Below are 21,037 nucleotides of genomic sequence, written 5' to 3' on the forward strand. Positions count from 1 at the left end.
TTGTTTTCCCAACACAAGATTTATTATAATCAAACAATTCTCATTATATGTACTAGTCTACTTATATTCCTAAGTAGCATATTCATTAATAAAACATCAAGACAGAGAGAAGAGGAAAAGAGAGAGCTATCATTCTAATGATTAACATGTACGTACTAAATCAAGTAAGGCTATGCAAGGATGATTAATTTATCTAAATACATAATCTTTATCGAACAATGCAACCACTACCACATTTTATATAGTTACATTTTGATAAGGAACACAAATATAAGATTCCATGACATTTCCAAGATTTAATAAACATCTTTAAAACTTAGGACCATATAGCCACATGAGTTCTATACAAACAAGATTTTATACATACAAGATCCCATTCATAAAACAAGCAACTATTGTTAATTGATAAAAAACAAATCATAAAGAATCATCCTTTTATTTCATATCAAGGTAGGGGAAGGAGGGGAAGAAAGGTAATACTCATACAACATATATATCATTTAATTTTCTTCACCTAGGTGTCAAGCTTAATCCAAAGAAGATACATACACATTCTCATGCACACCCACACTCCTTATAACTAGTCATAAGGAAAATAATACATCATCCCAACATAGTAAGCTTAATCATATAAATGGCATTTTCAATAAAGAAGTTTAGATAATTTCATTCTAATCTATATACATGTCAATTCATCATATCAGTACTATCTTTTTCATCCAAGCATAAGCTAGAAACCTTTATATAGTTTAAATTAAATTATCAATTACTAATATTAAATAAGTACACACAAGGAATTAATACACAAAAAAGTTAGACACTTTAATTTAAGGAAAAGAAAGAGAGTATTAAGTAATATATTCTTTCACTAACATGCATCAAGGAAGACAAGGAACACTGTTAATGACTTACTACAACAACACACCATACAAGAATAGGGGTAAGATACTTGGCCAAAGATCCTAGTATTTCAACCTGGCTTTGATACCAAATGTAATGCCCACTTCTTACCCAAGTGAACACCACTAAAAGTAGCAACAATTTTTTTTAAACAACAACATATTACAACATTACTAAAAAGGAATATGATCATATACAATGTAACATAATGAATTTTGATTTAATCAACACTCAACTAACAAAATTGTCACCTCATACCTAAGATTTCTCTTCCGGGTACAAATCATGACTCAACTAACAAACTCCTCACCCAACCAGAAGGACATTCAAGTAAAGACACTTCTTCTCTAGAAATTCATGTGTAGACAAAAGTTCCACAGGATCAACCAACTGTACAAATTGATCCAGTTGAACGGGAAATTTCAGTTGATGTCTTTGATAACCAAGTTGTGGATAACTCTAGCGATGCTACTCAAGGTCCTCCTGAGATAGAAATAATTATAGAAATGATAGAAGAGGAGTTAGGTGAAGCTAGAAAGAGTGATAGAAGTGGTGAGCAAGGTGAAAAAGATAAAAATGCAGAACTTGTGAAGGAGAAGGGTGAACAACAATCAGATAAAAATTTGGCAACCATGACCAAAGATACTCTCCCTGATAAGGGAAAGAAGATTGTAGTTGAATATGATCTTTCTCATGGTCTGGTAGATCTAAGAACCTTATCCCCTCTATAAGCATTAAACTTGGCCACTCTTGTGCAGATCAAGGCTAGTGAGGGCTTACTCAAGTTCGTATCAGAAGAGAAAGAGGTAATATCTTTTGCCAGTGCAGTTTTGGAGAAAGTTTTGCCTAATCTTAAGAAGATTTAAAATGACTCATCATCTGGTAAGCTTAATGATATATTAAATAAAGTGGAGTTTGATTTTATATCATTGGAGAAAGTGGTGGATATAAAGGTTTTGAATAAATTCAATGAGATGAGGCTTCAAACCTATTTGAAGGCAATTGAAGCTGCTAGAGAAGTTTTGAAGACTATGGTGAAGAGTGTAGAGGATGCATTAGGTGAAGGTGGCAAAATATTCAAATCATGTCTATTTTTTCCCAAGTTTACCTGCAGATATTGATAAGCAAATAAGAGATTTTGAAGGGAAGCTAGTAAGTCTTGGTCACTCATTTGCCCCTCATTCAATTTTTCCAAGTTCCCTTGAAGCCCAAATAATGGATTTTACTGACAAAATGAAGGGATTGAATAAGGAAAAAGAGAAAGTATTGAGTAGAGTGGGAGAATTGAGAAGTTTGATTACTCCCCAGATGGACACCTTACTTGGAGCTTAGCAGGATGCAGTTGGTGCTTTAGGTAAACAGGTGTCATCTTATCTCAAAGGTGTTGAAATGCATGCATACATGTTCAGTGCTCTAATTAATGTTTTAGATTGTTTCCTGAGAGGATGGAAGGACTACTTGAAATCCTTGAAGGTCACTTATGCAGACATTTTTAAATTCATGTAAATTATTGCATTCTTTTGTACATAAGTTTTGGCGGATTCCTACCCTTTTCCATTGATGTCAAAGGGGGAGAGAGAATTGGAGAGAGGGGTTAAAAATGATGCTTATTCTTAGGGGGATTCAATTGAGTGTATAGATTTCAGATTGTTGGATTGCTTGTAGTTTTTGGAGCATTTTTCACAGTGTTGCCATCAATGCCAAAGGGGGAGATTGTTGGCATAAGACACTATTCCGATGATGCTCCAGTGGAGATTAATGATTTATGGTGCATGATATTTATTAGGAGTTGTCATTGATGGAAACTCAGTGTATTGATCTTATCCGATATGGAGTTTTGGTTATTCGGATGTCCTTCTTGAGTATGTTTTGATCGTTGATACTCTATGTGCAGCTTTGGTAAACAGTTCTCATTTCTAGTGATGTGTACTTGGTTTCAGTGATCTAAATTAAGTTTATTGAGTATGAGAAGTAGATTATCATGCAATACCACCCTCTGGTGTTGATTCTTTAGCATGTTAGAAGGTCCAATATCCGGTAGAGTAGTAAAACAGGGTTATCTCCATTATTGAAGGTGTATCATGTGGACCAGATTGTTTGAGGTGATTCTAGTGGTTGTTGGTAAGTTCAAGGTAATTGGACCAACTTATGGGAAGCTTGTGATCATATGTTTTGGATCTAAAATATTGTTTTGAGAAGATTGAGCTGATTTGAAGCTATGCATTTCATATTTTGATATTTTGAGAAGCCGACTTGTGGGAGATCATTTTTCTAGTGCGGATATATAAGATCAACTCGGTTAATGCATTTGGGTGTGGATATGATGTGTGAGATGATTTTGGGAGTGATTAAGCATGGTTTCACGTGCGCACCTTGAGTTTTGTTGATCTAGTAATCAGTAGTAGGGCAGAACAAAGCAGTTTATTTAGACACAGTGCAACAAATCACTTTGTGCCTGACCAAAACTATTACTTGGCATAGTTAGATGGTTTTCTTTAGTTCATTACTCATTGTAATCATTTTCTATTATCCTGTAAGGAAGTGATCCTTCCTCTAAGTTGTAGTCATTTTGTAATTGAGTAGTGAGGTCTAGGCAGTGTGCCTAAATGAATGTGCATTCCAACTGATGTAATATTGTTTTACTACTAGCCATAGTATAATAATATTGTGGGTTCAAATCCCACCATGGTTTTTTCCTTTCTAGGTTTCATTGTTAAAATATTGGTGTTATGGTTATATGCATATTTGGTTTGTGTTTCTGCATTTCATTTTCTTATTTATGCATCTGGTGATTAAAGAATCGGATTAAAAATTTTGCAAATATCAGAACACCGATTCACCCCCCCTCTCAGTGTTCATTGATTCTAACAAGATGTAAAGTCAACCTTTTTGAATGATGAGTTGGAAGAGGAAGTCTACATTGAGCAACCAGATGGATTTTCATTGACAGATGAAGAAGATATGGTATGTAGATTGAAGAAAGCATTGTATGGACTTAAACAAGCCCCTAGATTGGATGGGTATTTGTTGAAGTTGGGATTTTGTAAAGGTGATGCTGATATTAATTTGTACTTCAAGATTGATAATGACAATATTTTAATTGTTGACCTCTTTTTTGATGACATTATTTTTGGAGGAGTTGATGATTTCACTTAGAAGTATGCTAATGATATGCAAAAAGAGTTTGAGATGTCTATGATAGGCCAGATGAAGTTCTTTTTGTGATTGCAAATTACACAGAGTGATAAAGGCATTTTCATATCTCAATCTAAGTATGTGAAGGAATTGTTGAAGAAGTTTGGGTTAGATGATTTGAAACCTGTTGGAACTCCTATAGTGACTAGATGTAAGATGATAAAAGTCAATGAATCTCTGAAGGTTAACCAGACCTTGTATAGATCTATGATTGATGGACTGCTTTATTTGACTTGGACTAGACCTGACATTATGAATGTTGTATGCCTTGTTGCAAGATTTCAAGTTGATCCTAAGGAAAGTCATGTTACAACTATCAAGAGGATATTTAGATACTTAAAGGGAACAATTGATTATGATATGTGGTATCCGAAGGAATATAATTTCATTTTAAATGCTTATACTGATACTGATTGGGCAGGTGATGTTGATGATCGAAAAAGAACTATCGGTGGAGAATTATTTTCAGGAAAGAAGTTGGTTGCTTGGAGAAGTAAGAAACAAGATGCTATTTCTTTATCTATTGCAGAAGTTGAATGCATTACTATTGCTAGAAACTGTAATTAGGTTATTTGGATGAAGCAGATTTTGAAGGATATTAGAGTTGTTTATAATGAGCCTACTATTATATACTATGACAATTCTAGTCCTATCAATATTTATAATAATCTAGTGTTGCATTATAAGATAAAGCATATATCAATCAAGTTTCATTTTTTGAGAGAGAAAGTCAGTGATAAAGAAGTCAGATTGGAGTATGTACCTATAAAAGAAGAGATTGCAGATATCTTGACTAAGCCTTTGCCTACAGAAATATTTGTATATCTGAGAGAGAAGTTAGGAGTGACTGTCTCTCCTGCTATGGACTAGATGCATTGAGAATAATTATTTGTATATTTCTTTGGCATTGCTATCGAAGGGGGAGAGGAGCATGTGAAAAACCCTAAAGTATTTTTGAGTTGTTTGTCAAAGGGGGAGTTGATCCTTATGATCTCAGTGGAAGATTGTTGGTTGTTAATTTCTTTCTTTGCATTGATTATTTTTCACATTCATATGTTTCCATCAATGACAAAGGGAGAGATTGTTGGATATTAGAGTTGTTGGAATGTGTTGTTGTCATTGATGTCAACATAATCCTGTATTGCAAAGAATTGGTTTTTTGCAGAGAGTTATTTTGGTGATCTATTGCAGATGTGTTGATGCGGTTTAATGGGTTTTGAGATACTTATCTCTAGTTGATTCAATATGAGTTTAATTATGTTATGTGGTGATTTGGTCGAGTTATGAGGTCTGATATGTTGAATGGTTTTTTAGTGTTCAATTTTGTAGAGTTGTGGTATTTGATCCATATTGCTCCAAAATGATTATATCTTGAGTTGTGGATTTTGCAGAATGTTTGGGACATTCAAGTGTGTCCTCTGATCATATGGTAGATGATTTGAAATTTTGTAAGCAAATCTTTCTGTTTGTCATTTGATGTTATCGAGCTTCAGTGATGGAATAATCATAATTCTTATTATTTGAGTTGTTCCAGTGATTGCGGTGAAATTCACATTGCTTGTTGATGTTCTCTGATCTTGTGCTATGTGTTTTGGTGGTGTGTATTGATCGTGGTGTGCGTTATTGAATACTTTACTGGTCTGGTGGCAATCTTCATGTTATGAGACATATTCGGTGGTCTAGCATGTTGTGCATGATCTTGGCAAATTATTTGATGGTGTTGCATGTTTGAGGATTTGATTTGGGTCCATGCCATGTCCTTGCCAATATTGTATTGGTCTAGTTATGGATTTACGTATCGTATGATGTATATTTATATTTAGGTCTTATGTGTTGAGCTGACCTTAAGGTTAAGGTTGATGATCTCTATAAATAAGTGTTGTAGTCATGTAAGTTGTGTGTTTGTGAGTTGTATGAGTGTATTATATGTGCAAAGAAGTGAATTTATCTTTCGGTAGTGGAGAAGAGAAGAGAAGAGAAGAGAAGAGAAGAGAAGAGTTTTTGTGCAGACAATGTGCTTAACCAAAACTGTAATAAGACATTTGGAGATGCTATTCTTTCACTTCATGTAATCCAGATTGTTGTCTGATCTTTGTAAGGCAGTGAGCCTTCCTTTGGGTTGTATCCCTTTCTTATTTTTAAGGAGTGAGCTCTAGGTAGTGTGACTGAATGCATGTGCATTTCTCATTGTAATATTTTCACATACTAATGCAAAGTTTCATCTTATTGTGGGTAGGTTACCACTGTGGTTTTTCCCTTAACTGAGTTTTCCACATCAAAAATCTATGTGTTATGTGTGTTGTTCTAATTAATTAAAAAAGTAGGTTTTCAGGACCCGAAACCTTTAACATAGGAGATTAAAATAAGACACCAAAAATTCCAGTGCTTAAGAACCGCATACATAATGACTGGCAAAAAATCTAGCAAACCAAAAGGACAACAAAACAAACAACAACAAAGAAACAAAGAAGGTGCTACATAGTAATTTTCTTCAACAGGTCCTTTGCCTTCATCACCAGCTCGTCGTAAGTGGCCCTGACAACTTTTAGGTCTTCCAGATCCTTGTTAGGTTTCTTTTCCTTCTTTTTACCTTTGGTACGGGTTTTGGGACCTTGAACTTCCCTTGTTCCTTCATTTTCCAGGTCAATGTCTAGGATTTCCTTTTCTTCATCCAGTTTGCTGATGAGGGTGTTGGTGTTGTTAGCTGAAATCTTCAGGATGCTTAGGCTCTGTTTAGCAATTCTCTTTAGACACTCCTCAATTTTTCCGACTTTGCTAATAGTATCCAAGAGAGTTTGGTCATTAGCATCAACAATATTTTTCCTTTCTAGTAGATCCTTCTCTATTTTTTCAAACCTGGGGTTGAAGGCATCTCTTATGTTTTCGGCTTTAGCAATGGTGCTTTTTAGGTCCTCTATGTAGTTGGCCATGGTCTTCCCTTCCCCAATATTGATAGTTTCCAAGATCAAGAATCTGTTGCAGAGTTATTTGTTTTCATCCAAAGCTTTCTTGTAACCATTAATAAGCCACTCCATAGTTTCCGTGAAACCTTGCATACCCTTGAGGGGAGGGTTAGCGGGGGGGTCAGCTTTTCTAGGGGTTGCATGTTCCTCTTTAGGAGTGTGTCGGGTAGTGGTTGTGTCTACAACCCTAAGAGCCTCTTCCATGGTCTCCTTTTCCAGATTTTGATTAGCTTCCAGGACCTTTACCTGCTGGTGGACTTTTGGTTCCTTAACAATCTCCTCTTTCTTCTTGTGCTTTTTCTTGGTCTGGGTGTGAGCTTTTGTCTTCTTCTTCTTCAGCAACTCTTGAGGGTTCTCCTCCTCAAATTCATTTGAGACCTCCTCTTCTGAAGAAATGCTAATCTGGGATCTACCTTTAGGCTTTTTGCCCTTAGAGGATGAAGGTCTAGTTTTGATATATTTCCTCTTCTTCCCACTTTCATAATTTGAGACATCCATGTTGTCCTCAGTATCAGTCGAAGGGTCACTGTCAGACTCCTCTTCCTCTGAGAAGGCAAGGTCAGACCCCTCATCCTTAGAATCCATAGAGGGCTACATCCAAGCAATTTGGTTGGCCTTGAGATGGTCATAAATGAGGACCATTAGGCCTTGATGCATGGCAGTATCACCCATTGGGTTCTCTTTGTATGCCTCAATGGTAGCATTCATCGAGCAGAGCAGAAAATAAGGGAAGTTAACCTTTTCATTTTGCCTAAAGTGATTCAACATAACAAAGTGATAACCATAAACATTTGTGAACCTACCATCTAAAGTGATATAACGCATTAAAACAAAGAGGACCTCCCGCCAGGGTTTGGCAAAAGCCCTAGGCGGGTAGTAAGTTTTGCTCAACTTTACCAGTCATTTTTTCTCCTTCTCAGTATCTGGGTATCTTTCAATAGCTTCCTTACTGACTTTCCTATCTCTTTAGAAGTTGCACCCTTCTCTTGTGAGGCCCGTGGCTTGAGCAATTAAATCTTCATCAATTTCAACCGTTTGGTCTCCCATTTTCAGCATGCCCTTTCTCCAGTTTTTGCAAAAAAAACTAGTGACCGTGCAATCTCATCCGTGGAGTCTCTCCATGAATTTTGAGAAACCACCCTTCTACAGAATACCCCAAACCTCCTCCTTTTGTTTCCATTCTTTGCAGCTACTTGGTTCATATCGCCTCCTGTTACCACCCATGTTGTCACTGTTTAAAGCAAAATTTTGAAACTTGCATAGCAAATTAGCCGGAGAACTTTTCAAAACTATCAAAGTTACCCAAAAAGCATGGGAAATAATGGCATTGGTATTATAATGAATGAGTCTCTCATTATTATAATGACTTGAAGTACTCCAATTAGTCCTTTTCATAATTATCTTGTCCATCAAGAATCTTTGGAGTGCTTCTATATCGATCATCAGAAATGATTTGCCTGATATTTTTGGGGAGTCCTTGTTCTCCCATCCACGTAATAATTTCCTCTTTGTTAACCATCACATTGGCAGCCTAGTCAGTAGAGCCATTGGCCTCCCGATAAATGTGGGAAATGTAGCTTTTTTTAAAAGTGCTAATAAGATCTATAGCAGTGATGATTATATTGTAGATCAACCATGATGGTTTTGAGATCCCCTTAAGACAATTTATAATATTGTTTGAGTCCCCTTCAATCCAAAGGTAGGGACAATTCCATTTTTTAGCTAGGAGGATACCTTGGAGAGCTGCCATTGCTTCAGCTTTATGGTTAGTTTGGGTTCCAATAGGGACAACAACCATTTCCTTGCAAATTCCTTTATCATCTCTTAGAACAGCTCCACAACCTGAAGGACCTGGGTTACCTTTGGCAGCACCATCAAAATTAACTTTGAACCAACCATAAGGGGGGGTTTTCCATCTTGCTTCTAGCCTTTTATTATGGTTGGGGTTAGGACTGTCGATAATATTCATATTCCATGAACTTAAGATGTTTGATTCTAGAGAGTTGTTCGAGAAACAAGGACTCTGAATGATCCCTATATTTTCCTGAATCACCCATTGAATTTTTTGGAACACAATATCCTAATTGAGGGAGACATCCCTAAAGATTCGATTATTTCTTTCTTTCCATAGTCCCCACAAGATGTGATGAAGAGAAAGCTGCCACAAAGATCTCAAAAAGGAGTTAGTCCATTTTATATTCCAGGAGGAAAACAGATCACTGATAGTATTAGGAAACACCTAGACAATGCTAAAAATTTTAAGAAATCTTTCCCAGACTAAGGTTGAGAAGGAGCAGTGGATGGCAAGGTGGTCTACAGACTCTTCTTCCTGAAGGCACAAAGAACATCTATTAGGGAAGGCAAAGCCTCTTCTTTTTAGGTTGTCAAGGGTCAAGATTTTATTATGGAGGATGGTCTAGAAGAAGAAATTGATTTTGGGGGTAAGGCCTTTAATCCAGGCTTTAGACCAATAATGATTACCTAAAGGAGTGGGGGACATGACACAATACATAGAGGAAATAGTTAAGGTACCTTTGGGATCATGTTTCCAAATTAGGGAGTCTACCTCTTTGTTCAACCAAACCACAGATAGATGGATCTTGAGCTTAGAAAGGCTTGGATGGATGTTTTCAATATTCTGCCATTTGTTACCAGGTACTTAGCAACTAAGGAGCCAAATGTTCTAATACAAGAGGGAGCATGGGGGGTCCATTCATTGATTTCTATCAAAGGTTTATCAAAAAGCCAAGGATCCTCCCAGAATTTAACTTTCCTACCATTTCCAACTTTCCAGATCACTCCTTTGGCTAAACTTTCTTTGCATTTAGAGGCATGATTCCATATGTGGGATCCATTGATGCTAAGATCTGAATTGATAAAAGAAGAAAGAGAGGAGGACTAAAGAGAGTACTTCACCAAATTTTACACCATTCGGTATCTAAATGAAACATTCTACAAACTTGTTTGGATAGGAGAGCTTCATTTAAGGTTCAAATTCTCCTCAAGCCCAGACCTCCTTGGCTCTTCGGTCTACAAACCTGGTCCCAAGCCACCAAAGACATTATTTTCTTGTCCTCAACCCCAGACCAAAGGAATCTTCTTTGAATTTTCTTGATTGCATCAGCATACTTAACTGGAATTCTAAAAAGACCAAGAGCATAAATTAGAATACTTTGAAGAGAAGCTTTAAGAAGTTGGAGCTTTCTAGCCTAACTTAGGAGGGCTCCTTTTCAGCCAGCTAACTTTTTATGGAATTTGTCCACTAGAGAACTCCAGAAGGATTCAGGAGGTGCAGTGCCCATGGGGAGACCAAGGAATGTAGCAGGAAGATCAACAATCCTACACTCCAGGATTCTATTGATTCTCTATTGTCTTCTCTCAAGGGAATTGATGAGAAAAACTTCACTTTTTGTCCAGTTGATTAGCTGACCAGAAGCAGAGGCAAACTTACAAAGAGTACTCTTCAATATTTTAGCTTCAGAGATACTAGATTCCCCCATGATAATAGTATCATTGACAAATTGTTGATGAGAACAAACAAGATCAGCTGAGGAAGGGTGGAGACCCTTAAGGGAGCCTTGCAAAACCATATTTTCCATAGTCCTTCCAAAAAATTCTGCCATAATAATGAAGAGGATGGGGGAAATAGGATCCCCTTGCCTTAGACCTCTAGAAGCTTGGAAGAAGGGAGAAGGGGAACCATTGACAAGGACAACAAAAGAGGCAAAGGTGATAAGCTGGGTGATGAGATCCAAAACTCTGGAGGAGAAACCAAAAGACATGAGAACCTTCATGAGAAAAGACCAGTCAACCCTATCATAGGCTTTGGAGAGATCAAGCTTGAGGATGAGACCCTGCTTCTTTGCTTTAACAAGAGAGTGGATGTTCTCATGGATAGTTATAATAGAGTCAAGAATTTGATGTCCAGAGACAAAACCATTTTACTGGTGATTAATAAGAGTAGGGAGGACAAACAGTAATCTGGAAGTTAGAACCTTAGAGATAATCTTATAAAAAGAATTGCAAAGACTGATAGGTCTAAATTTGTCCATAGAGTCAGCGCCTTGAGTTTTGGGAATGAGAGCAATAAAAGTGCCATTAATTTCTTTTAAAAGTTTTCTAGCCCCAAAAAATTGCTTAACCTCATTGGAAACATCTTTCCCGACAATGTCCCAAAAATCTTGAAAAAAGAACATGGGAAAACCATCCGGGCCTGGCGCTTTGTTACCATCGAAGGAGAAGACAACATTTTTAATTTCCAGAATCGAAGGAATGGAAGAAAGGGAGGCATTCTTTTGTTCATAAATGAGACAAGGAATGTTATGAAGAAAAGAAGATTGAGCTTCAACATCCAACCTGTGATCCCTTTTTAGCAGTTCTAAGAAAAACCTTTTAGCTTCGTTCCTAATTTCATCCTCCTTGATAATCTCCCCATTATCCACCATAAGTTTGGTAACCCTATTAACTGCTTTATGCTTGATCGTCAACATATGGAAGAATCTTGTGTTCCTATCTCCTTCCTTAAGCCAAATGCATCTAGATCTCTACTTCCAGAAGGTTTCCTCTTTGTCAATGATATCATGGTATTTTTTGAGAGTCTCATTTTCATCAACAATGGACACAGTACTGAAACCATCTTTCTAGATTTGAGCTTGTATTTCTTTAAGGTCTCCCTGAACTTTGCCTTTGACCTCAAAAATGTTCCCAAAGCTGGATTTATTCCATAGTCTTATGTTATCATTTACACTTTTAAGCTTCTTAATAACTCTATACATAGCAGTTCCCTCTACTTGAATGCTCCACCATTTCGGGATATTACTTTTGATGTCTCGGTGAAGGGTCCACATTTTTTCAAATCTGAAGGGGAAGTTTCTCCTTCTATTGATGGAGTCAGCAATGAAAGTGATGGGAAAGTGATCCGATCCAACCCAAATGTGGGCCGACAAAGAACAGAAATAATGACTATACCAGTCATCAGAAATGAGAGTCCTATCAAGATGAACTTGGATAAGATCATTACCGATTCCCCTATTAGTCCAAGTATAATTGCATCCCTGAATTTCCAAGTCATTGAGAGCCTAAGAATTAATTAAATCCATAAGGGCCAACCTACTTTCTAGTTGAAGGGGGCTTCCTCCATATTTTTCCTCCTCTCTCAAAGGAGTATTGAAGTCTCCCATAACCGGCTGACTAAGGTTTCTGAAGCTATCCCTAGCTTGAATAAGTTTTTTCTAGAAGGAATTTCTAGCCTTCAAAGTGTTGGGAGCATAAATTTTGGTGAGAACCCATGAAGTACCATCTTTTAAATGCTCAAATTTGATACAAGAGAAATTGTTGTCTTGAATGATAACATGCCCTTTGACAGAATTAAGATTCCAAATGGTAGTGATGCCTCCTGAAGCACCTTCAGAACTGCCACCACTAACATTTCCATTTTTGAAAAACTTCAAAGATTCAACTTTTTCTTTACTCATTTTGGTTTCTTGAATTAGAAAGATATCAGGTTTACTATCCCTTATCATGTTCCTAATGATATCATGCTTATGGGGATTATTGAGTCCCCTAATATTCCAAGAAATAATCTTCATAGTTACTTACCAATTCCTAACTCCTTGAGAGTCTTCTGGGTTCCATCTGCAATGTTCTTGCTGGCCTCCTTGTTTCTGACTATATGATTAGAGGGTCGACCTGGGGAAGAGGAGGTATACCCAACATCAACTTGAGCTATTCTGCTAGATTTCCTTAGAAGAGAAGTCGAGGGAGTAGTTACTTTCTTATTCCTATGCTTTGGTATTTTCCACTCAGCATCTATCTCAGGAACCGCTTCCGGGTTGCTAAGGATTTTGGAAATTTCTTCTTCGTTTCCCCAATTTGGGGTTCTGGAAGCATTTGAATCATTTAAATCATTGTTAGCTATTTTTGCACCCCAGTCTGAGTCCGAGAGGTTCAGACCCATAATTGCACATTTTTGGGCTTCTTGTATTTCAAGACTAGGCATGAGTAGAGAGGAATCAGTCTTTTCTTCTTGGGAATCAGGGATCTCTCCTTCCTCCGGTTGATCATTTTTCTCTTGCAGTTCCTTTCCCTCAAAAGTATCAGCTACCACTTCAACTATATCATTTGGGTATTCAATCTGATCTTTCAGCTCCCCTATTTGAGAAGTAACTGAAAAGTTGACTTTGGTTGATTCATTTCTCAGAGCTTCTTGGGTTAGGGGACTAGAGATAGAGGCTAAGAGAACTTCCTTCTTCTCCCCCAAGGAATTCAAACAATTTAAGTTTTCTTCTTTATTCTCTAAGTTTTTAACTTGCCATACCATTTTTTCTGGCGCCCTTTGGTTCTCAGTATGGGGCTTAGGTTGCCTGGATTCCGCCTTTGGTTTGATAGGATAGGACTTTGCCCAGTGACCTGCTTTTTTACAGTGGAAGCAGGCAAAGGGAATAGATTCATATTCAATATGTTGCTTCCATGTTCCCATCTTTGATACTAAATCTATTTGTTCTGACATATTTGCATCATGGGCTATCCCTACGCAGAACCTAGCATGAGTGAGTCTCCTTTTTGAAGCTGTTACTGGTTCTATAGAAAGCAATTCACCAAAGGAGTTTGTGATTCCAGAGAAGATGCTTTCTGCCCAATATTCAAGAGGCAAGCCCGGTAGCTTTACTCAAACTGGAACTTGTGTCAAGAGAGAGTCATTCATATTTAGATTCGGTTGCCATTTACGAAGAACCAAGGTTGTCTTTCCTACCAACTAGGGACTCCCACAGAGAATCATAAGTTTGTCTTCTTCGCATAAAAAAGTAAAAGAAAGAAGGCCTTTAGGTAAGGCCAAAATTTCTACATTGCCCTTAAGGGCCCATTTTTTTTTGACATAGGCCCTAACAACTTCAATATTAGGACGTGGTCCCATAAATTTGCCTACCAAGGAGTTCGACATACTATTTATATTGTGATCCAAAACTAGATCAGGGATAGAGATAGCGAACTTTCCACCAGAAGGATCAGAAATATTCTTAACAAGAGGAAATGAGGATTTACCAGTTGGTCTAGTTCCAAAGAGGGAAGACCATTTTTTTGGTTCTTTTCCGCTCTCCTCGGAGTTATCACGTGGGATGGGTCCCCCGCTGGACTCTTCCCCCAAGAGCCCAGAGGAACCCACTATCTCTGGCAGAGTACCACCAGTTTGCTGAATGACAGTAGCTTCCGGAAAGTCCGGAGGCTTATCCTTCTCTCCTATGGGACCAACTACATTCTGGCCGCTCCCACCATTGGAACTAGAGTTCCCGCCTTGCAAAGAATTTGAATTTTGAATCTCCCATTGCCACTTCCTGCTCCTTCTCCCATTGCCCGCTAGCTAATGGAACTCCTTGTTATGTGTAGTGTTGATGTGGTGATTATTTATATTATTGTTTTTCATAATCAGCTCTGAAGGTAAGGTTAATTTGGTTGAGTTTGGTGAAAACTGATTCACCGCCCCCCCCCCCCCCCCCCTCCTCTCAGTTTTCCTACATTATTGCTTCCCTACAATCAACAATTGGTATCAAAGCTAGATCCTCTGGAAGGAGCTTGGACACTTGAGGAGATCCAGGATGGTAACAGTTATTTCAAAGAAGGAGAATCTAAGGTTTGATGTTACTAATTACACTTTATGGAAGCACCATATGGAAGTTCACTTGAATTGTTTTGGAGAATAGTATTGGAAGATCACAAAGAATGCACATTGTTCCTCTAAATGGTCTTGTTATTACAAATGAGATCAAGGATGTTGAAAGAAATATAAGAGCTAAAGAAATATTGTTGAGTACCCTGACCAATACAAATATGACTAATGTGATGTGATGTGATTTATGAAGGAGATAAACATGTGAAATTTTTTTAAATTACAAAGCTTAAAAGGAAAGTATGAGTTGCTTAGAATTGGAAAAGATGAGAATATTACATCCTTTATGGATAAAGTAAATGACCTTGTGTTGAACATCATATGTGTTGGTGGAGTTCTTGAAGAAGATGAGATTGTGGCTAAAGTATTGAGATCTTTGCCCCTTGCTTATAAATATAAAGTTGTTGCTATTGATAAGATCCGGACTGTGACAACTATGACAAGAGATATGTTGGTTCGTAAACTTGTTGCTTTCAAATTGAGCAAACTTGGTGAATCACATGGTAAAACTGAGATTGCATTTAAAGCTATTGTATCCAGGAAGCAAAAGTATGATCCAAAAGAAAGTTCAACTCGGGTGTCTAGATATGAAAGAGAAATGATAGAGATGGAAGATCAAGAAAGAGAGTTGGAAGAACTTGAAGCACTTATTGCTAGAAGATTGTGTAAGGGAGCTAGTAAGTATGAAGGGAAGTTACCTTTGAAATGTTTTTCATGCAATAAGATTGGTCATTTTGCTTCTAGGTATCTTAAGAGAGCTGAAAGATTATCAAAGTATGATAAGCCTTACAAATCTAACTAGAAGTATAGATATCAGAAGAAATGTTATTATGTTGCTAATAAAGATGTGACAAATGAGGAGTCTAATAAAAGGAATTTGGAAGATGAATTTGTGTTCATTACTATCAAGGAAGATGATCCGGTATCTATTGATTCTATAGGTTGTACTATTGAAAAGAAAGCTTTGGCTGCTAAGATTATGAGAAAGATGAATGGATGATTGCCAACGGTTGTTCACATCATATGACAGGAGATAAAAGTAAATTTTTAAATACAAAAAAGTATGATGGTGGTTTGGTGTGATTTGGATACAACAAATCATGTGTAACCCATGGTAGAGGTTTGATGCTCTGCGAAATGGACAAGTGTTAGATTAAAACCTATGGTCGTATAACACACAAAAACACAAGAAACAAGGATCAAAGTTAGTCTTATTCAACCAAAAACTAATCTAAGCAGGCATATCAAAAGAGACACTAAAAACATGCTAAAGTATTTAACTATGGAAGTAAATACAACAAGGCACCTCCAAATGCCTTTTAAATGCTCTTAGCTCCTTCTCCTTTGTTCCTCTCCTCTCCAAGTTCCAAATTAGTGTAGCTCTCAACAACTTTTTGCACTATGGATGCTTATGGAGGTTCAAGATTGTAGATGATTAACTATGCTATGCAAGTGTAAAATAAGCTAAATATGAGATGCCATGAAATGAACTAAGATTTCTTTTTAGTCCAAAATGATAATATATTAGTGATTTTATGCTTAAAATGCTCTCTAGAAATGCCTATAGAGTAAATGCATACAAGTTTTTAGGATTATGACTATGAATGCTAAATGCTTGAGGATGCTTGAGGCTTGAGGATTTGAAAATGAGGAATGTGAGCTCTATTTATAGATAAAATGGAGCAATGGAGGGTTGAGATTGAGTAATCTCAACAAGGGTCAGCATTGAATGATATTCAATCCATGTGATGGCTTTCAACCCAATCCTAGGATGACAAGTGTTAATGTGAGATAGGTTGAGAGGAGAGGGAATAAGCATTAAATGTTTGACATGACCTGAGAGTTAACTTGGGAGTTAAGGTCAAGGTTGGGTTGAGTGAATAAAATCTTTATTAAAAGAATAAAGCTTTTATCCAATGGATAAACTCTTGTGCAAAGGTAAAAGGGATAACCATGGTCAAAGCAATAAATGCTTGAGGAGACACATGAGTCACATGAGGGTTGAGTTAGGGGTTAACTATAAATGGTCATCTAAGAGCCATTAATGGTTTGAAAGACTTTAGAGGTTAAATTGTTGAACACACAAAGCAATTAATGTTTTTCAAAGACTTTGAAATATTTGAGAAGTGACTCCAAGTTGCTTAGGAATGTGACAATAATTAGGGGATGGATTAGGTTAATTAGGAAGGGTTTAGAAGAATCTAGAAGGGGGTTAGGATTACAAGTGGATTTGGTGGGTGAGGAAAATAAGATTTTAAATTAAAATAAAATTAATTTAATTTCAACTTTTGGTTGCAACTTGCATTTGTAGGAAAATGCAAGTGGAGGGGATTTATGATTTAAATAAATGTTTTATTTAATTTATTTAAAAGAGAAAAGAAGATTAAACTGAATAAATAGAATTTATTCATTTAATTGATTGTGAATTTGGTTTAATGAATGAATTAAAATAAATTGAATAATTTATTTAATTAATAGGATAATGTTTGAAGATGAATTAATTAAATATTAATTTAATTAATTGATGGCTAGTGGGTTTTAATCAAATAAATAGCAAATATTTATTTAATTAAAATGGACAAATTTATGTGACTACATTTGCCCCTCTTTGAGACGGTATGGTTTATCACGTTGTTTCAAAGAAAGAAAAATAGGTGTGAAGAAATGCCCCATAAAATGTTAATTTAATGGGTGGTATGCTCCCTCGAGAGATGGACCGAACTTTTTTGAAAAATTAGGCGATCTTTCGAAAAAAGAGTGAAAATTGGGAGGGTGGTAGAAGAGAAGAAGTTAGCAATACTAGTGAAAAATAGAAGAAATCAGAGATAAAATGAAGAAATGGGAGGCTCAGGAAGTTCACGGGGACCATGACGTTGAGCAAGAGAAAATTAAGGGTACGATGAAGAGTTTATATGGGGAGAAAGGGGTGAAAGCAGACTCATTTGCATTCATGACTATAGTGAAATCTGAGCTCTGGTTTTGACTTTTTGGAGGAGCAAGCAGAAGTCAGGATGTCGGTTCCCATAGCAAAGCACTGATTAGAGCGAGTTCGTCGATTCCAGCGGCCAGATGACTACGGACCAACGGTATGTGAATTTGAATTTTTTATTTTTGTGCATTTTTTATATGTTTTTAGCTAGGTCCAAGTTGAGGTAAGACAATAGCGCTAAAACTGTGTTTTAGCACTTTTGTTAAATGAATTAGCACTATTGCGTAGTATTTTAGGACTTTTGTCAATAGTTGCACTATTGTATAGTTGTTTTAGCGCTTTTGGGTTTTTAGCACTATTGCTCGGTCAATTGAGTGCTTTTGTGGTGAGGTAGCACTTGTGTGTAGTTAAAATAGTGCTTTTGCTTTGTTAGCACTATTGAGTAGTTGAATTAACATTTTTGAGATGAAGTAGCGCTCTGGTAGAGTCAGTAGAACGCTATTGTTGTTTGAGTGCTATTGCCTAGTTGATTGAGCACTTTTGTGTAGAAAAATAGATGCCCCAGTGTGTTTGAAGAAGAATCTCCGGATGCCAATGATGGATGGATGGAAATATGAGGTGAGAGTTGTTTTGAACCATAGCAACCCTGATGAGACTTAGGTCATTAGGATAAATGTCTATTAAAGTCTAGGTGTGCCATGATTGCTTACTTGTTGAGACCTGAAGATACTTGATCAAAGTATCTGTTGATAGTCTAAGTTTAAACTTAAGAAAGTTTGAAATAAAACAACTGATGATGATGGTTGATGCACTTGTGTAGGAGGATCTTCGCATCTTATAGTTGTGTGAGAGGCATCCCGCCACACAAGTGTTGCGCAATCAGTTGACAGAGGTCAAGGTGGATTGCATTGCAGTGACAGGCATGTATGATGTGATGTATATGTCAGTGATTCAGATGAATCACGGTTTGATTACAACATTGGCAGAGTGGTGGCATATTGAGACATGTACGTTTCACTAAATGCAGGGAGAGATGACAGTTACACTGGAGGATGTATGGCGCATCCTGTAAATTCCCATCCAAGGAGAGCTGGTGAGCTATGACCAAGCATGGGGGACCCTAGTAGTGCAGAGATTTTTTGAGGAGGATGTTTATATTGATGATGGATCAATAGCCTGGGAGGACATAGCCGTGTTGTATGAGCTGTTACCAGCAGTGCTATCAGGTATTATCAGGGGACTATTGTGTCCAGATAGACGATCGCATGGACTAGTCGTTGGTTGGGGTTAGGTGATCAAGCTGATGATGACAGAGGGGACCCGGTTTGCATGGGGACCATGCGTGCTATCACACTTATATGGGGAGCTACATGAGGTAGCATATCGAGGGATGGGCTTATTGGGAGTTGGTATCACACTACTACATATCTGGGCATAGGAGCATCTACCAGTTACCCGACCAGTTAGTTTGAGATTCTGAGCAGTTGATTAGCCCTATGTATACATGTATGGAGGGATGATGAGTCAGCCCCACTTGGGGAAGTTAGAGTGGTGGCAACGGGCACTGGATGACTTGGATATAGTGATCTGGAGGCTGTACATTGAGTGTGAGCCATGGGAGGATGATGCGGAGGCATTGCCCTATGTTTTTATGACTCAATTCCTCATTAGTAGGACAGCCTACAATGTGGAGAGACAGCTATTGGGTTGGGCATTGAGACAGTTTGGGTGGAGGCAGGGATTTCTTAGTGGTTCAGGATAGTATGCATGAGTGGTACGAGAGAGGTACTTGTGGGGACCAATGTTACCCTATGATTAGGCATTCACAGAGTTTCATACACTACAGGCGAGACCATGGCATATGAGGTCGGGATGGTGGATACTGGGGTGTCAGAGGAGCATACGCAGTATATTGCGACGCATCCGATTCTTCGGATATCAGAATCGGGAGAGCCTATTCCAGATTTTGAGGAGGAGAGGGGACGGAGACAGAGGAGGAGAGGAGGTCACAGAGTAGTAGGTGTTTGGGGTAGAGGGGATGGTGGTGATGGAGATGGTGGGGATGGAGGAGAAGGAGGAGGAGGGGGTGGCAGTTTTGGAGGAGGTGGGAGATTTGGAGGTGGAGGTGGGGGTGGTGGTCAATTATAGCAGAGAGGGAGAGGTGGGCAGCCATTGTGGCTATCTCAGGGATCTTTGATGCAGGGAGGTTAGGTGGCAAGGATGCAGGTGAGGGACATGCACCTATGGAGACAGAGGAGGGAGCTATGGGAGAGGGAGCCACTAGGGAGGCACCTATGGGTATGGGGGAGGGAGCTATGGGAGGAGATCTGCGGGATCATATCATAGGACTTTTGCAGACTCGCGTAGAGGATTTGGAGGCAGAGGTAGCAGCTAGATATGTTACGTTGTTTCCCTGAGAGTTGGAGCTTACTGTGGTGCTGCAGGAGAGGGATGATGCAGTGGAGAGATTAGTAGAGCTATAGGAGAGAGTCTAGGTTGGAGTAGGAGCATAGGGTCCTACTAGGGAGGTGATGAGGGAGATTCGACAAGCACAAGCAGAGATAGAGTATTGGTGAGGGTTATACGAGTAGGTGGTGCTAGCTAGTCAGCAAGCACTGAGCTATTCCTAGATGCGGCAGGCGAGATCAGAGTGGCCTCAGAGGATGCAGAGCAGTGGTGGTGTGATGGGTCCTCCACGGAGAGATAGATCAGGTGGTGCAGGGGCTAGTGGGGGAGCAGGTAGAGATGGGTGTGCAACATCTGGTCAAAGTGGTATCTGAGAGAGCATTTTGTATGCATGTATTTATATTGTCTTTTTGGACTGTGTCTTGGATGGCTCTTGGTAGCCGATATTTTGGACGTCATTGTACTCTGATACATGTATATTTTTGGTGATATGATATGATATATGAGGAGATCCCATTTTTGTGAGGATATGCATTTTGATGACATGTATGGATTTTTATGTAGGATGATGATTTTATGATTTTATGCTCAAATGGATACTTTATACTTGCTATATGTATGTGTTTTTATGAGATGATTCATATATGCATGTTTTTATGATGATTTATGCCTACATGATGTCTATATGCATTTTGTATGACGTGATGCTAACATATATATGCAGGTTTATATATGCGTGCATGATGTGTTGGTGATGTAATGCCTTATGTATGTATTGCCATGATGATTATGTATGTGTAATAAAATGATGATTTATGATGTTTTTGTGGATTTTTTATGAGACAAATGAGATAATGATATGCAATGTTTTTAGGATTTAATGCGGCGAATGAATGATTTATATGTGGAAATGCATCTAGATGTTGGAATGTAACAAATGTAAAGTACAAAATGTTTGAAATGATGATATATAAATGAATG

Source organism: Cryptomeria japonica, chromosome 9 (assembly GCF_030272615.1).
Source record: "Cryptomeria japonica chromosome 9, Sugi_1.0, whole genome shotgun sequence".
NCBI lineage: Eukaryota > Viridiplantae > Streptophyta > Pinopsida > Cupressales > Cupressaceae > Cryptomeria > Cryptomeria japonica.